The sequence below is a fragment of the Sorex fumeus genome, unplaced genomic scaffold, assembly GCF_029834395.1.
Source record: "Sorex fumeus unplaced genomic scaffold, SorFum_2.1 ptg000128l, whole genome shotgun sequence".
NCBI classification, from domain to species: Eukaryota; Metazoa; Chordata; class Mammalia; order Eulipotyphla; family Soricidae; genus Sorex; species Sorex fumeus.
Window position 1 is genome coordinate 11743330 of NW_026606185.1, and position 3129 is coordinate 11746458.

Consider the following 3129-nt stretch of genomic DNA (forward strand, 5'->3'; position numbering starts at 1 on the left):
TTGGGGCAGGTAGAGGGACACATGCCCCCATTCGAGGTGCCCTAGTGATATCAAACTGGCTCAGGGTTGGGAGACATCTCTGTGGAATGCTGCTTTCTTCCAAGATTCGTTTGTGAGTCTCTGTTTTTGTTGAGCCTCTGTCTTTTTGATGAGTGCCACTCTATATGATCTAAAGTGATATCCTGTTCTTTTGACTCACATTTCCTTGAGGATTAGTGACATATGCATTTTTATGTGTTTCTTGGCTATTTGCATTCTTTTTTTGAGGAATTTTCTGTTCACAGCATCTTCCCATTTTCTGATGGGATTCATGATCACGATCACGATCATCCTGTTGTTCGTCAATTGCCTCGAGCAAGCACCAGTAACGTCTCCTTCTTCCTAGCCATGAGATTTTAAGAGCTATATTCAATGCTCTTTCAGGGTTAGGAGAATGAGACCCATCATTGGTTACTGGTATTTGGCATATTGAGTATGACATGGGAAGTTTGCCAGACTCTGCAGTGTGGGCAGGATACTTACCGTAGCCTGCCAGGTTCTCCAAAGTAAGAACAAGGTAGTAAGATGTTGTGTGGCCGCAAATGCGGCCGAGCGCTTCCAGGAGCTGGGTTTTATAGTCTCTGGGTCTTGGCCATTGATGGGACCAACCTGGCGCTGGCGGCAGCTGGTGGGTGTGACACCTACCTACTGGAAGATGGGGGATCTGGGTGGAGAAGGCCCAATCCTGATTTGAGCAGGCTTGTAGATCTCAGCCTCGGGACCCACATGCGTGGGTTCCTCTGCCGATTCCTTCATGCATGAGGCTTGTTCGGACATGTGGAGAGTGGTCTCAGCATGGCTGTGGCTGATTCTGGAGGTCAGAACCAGACCTCCTTCAGCTTCTGGGGCTCTGCTGGGGTGGTGGGGGTGGAGGGAAACTCAACTCACCCCCCTCCAAGGGGCTCTGGTGAGGACAGCCAGGTGCCGGGGCAGGAGACTCTGATGGGATTGAATGATTATTTTTTTCTGTGAAATTCAACCAATGCTTCATATATCTCAGATATTAACCTCTTTATCAGATGAGTGTTGGGAAAATAATTGTCCTCTGTAGGTTGTCATTGTAAACTATGGTACATTTACACAATAGTGTATTACACAGTTGTTAGGAAAAAAATTAAGTCATTAATTTTACTGATTTGATGAATATGAAGAGTATCATGCTGAGTAAAATGAATCAGAAGGAAAAGGACAGATAGAATTATGACACTTATTTGTGGCTTATATGGAAACAGTAGTAGAATAATTCCCAAGACAACAGAAATATATGCCAGGAGGACTTTTCCTTAATAGAAAGCTTGCTACGATGGTGTAGCGCACATAGTGGCTCAGTGAAGAAACCACTAGAACTATGAGAGAGGGATGTGATCACTCTTGAAAATAACTGGATAATGAAAGTAGGTAAATTGATATGCATAATCTCCATTCAGTAACAATATTTCAAACCACAGTGACTAAAAGAAAAAAAGTATCTTATGTAGAGGGAGGCTTGGGAGCAGGAGAAGTTGAGGATATTGGTGGCAAGAAGTGGATAAGTATGAAGGGATTGGTGTTGAACTATTGTACATCTGAAACTCAATCATGAATAAATTTATAACTTTTTTGCATATCCAATAAACTCAAAAATAGACTAAAACATGCCTAAAGATTAGATTAAAGATTGGACTTCAGGTGCTGGAGTGATAGCACAGTGGATAGGGCATTTGCCTTGCATGCAGCCTACCCGGGTCCAATTCCCAGCATCCCATATGGTCCCTTTAGCGCTGCCAAAATTAATTCCTGAGTGCTTGAGCCAGGACTAACCCCTGTGCATCGCCGGGTTTGACCAAAAAAGAAAAAAAGTTGGATTTCATAATGTCCAAAAGGATTTTTGTTGTTGGCTCAACCCCAAAGATGCTCAGGGCTTACTCCTGACTCTGCTTTCAGGGATTCTCCTTGTGGCCCTGAGAGAGCCCTATGTGGTACCAGGCATCAAACTTGGGGATATACTATCTCTCAAGCCCCAAAACTGCATTATTAAAGTTTCTTCAGGTTACTAAGAAGGTTACTAAGATTTCAATGCTTTAGTAAAGGATCCTTTAAAATGCCGGTAAAAGATTATAAACTAATTAACTGTTAAGAAATTATAAATGCGATATTAAACTTCCTTCAGAATGATTACTAATCATTTTGGTTGACATAAAGATGGTAATGCTCTCATACCAGTATTTTACTGTATTTTGAAGAGCATTGGTCTCGCACTTTCTAATTCCAAGCATACAATTTTATACAAAACAATATGCATAATTTTGATTATGCCTTGTTAAATTTAGGCACTCTTATGGCCTGCTGGAATGCATTCAATTTGAATACATTAATCATTAGCTTCAACAAACTACACAGAAATAAGTATTGTGTCAAAGAAGACCTAGAGAAAATTCAGAAACCCTCACAATAGAGATATAGGTCAGTTTGCCAAAACAATATAATTTGAGGTTTGCTGTTAAAAAATGATTATAAAGTTCTATTTTTTTTTCTTTCTGGGTCACACCCGGCAATGCACCGGGGTTACTCCTGGCTCTGCACTAGGAATTACTCCTGGCGGTGCTCAGGGGACTATATGGGATGCTGAGAATCAAATTCGGGTCAGCCGCGTGCAAGGCAAACGCTCTACCCACTGTGCTATCACTCCAGTCCCAGGTATGATTTCTATTTTCATGGATTTAGTAAATTTATCTGGGCACATCTTTTCGGCTTCACCATTCTTCCTGCACTAACATATGCCTCAGAGACCTGGGCCCTACAAAAACAGGATGACAATGTTATTCGGGTCACCCAAAGAAGAATTGAAAGAGCTATGCTTGGAGTATCATGCTTCACTCAAGTGAGAGAAGGAATCTGGAGTTCCAACTTCTGTTGATGATCTAGGATGAAGGATGCAGTCTCATTTATCAAGGTGTCGAAAATCAGATGGACTGGATACGTAATGCAATTTGGAGATCACCACAGGACTAGAGCCATTATCGACTAGATTCCATGGGAGGTCAAAAGAATGCCTAGATGCCAACCTACAAGGTGGTCGGACTTCTTCGTCAAGACCCTGAATGAATGTTT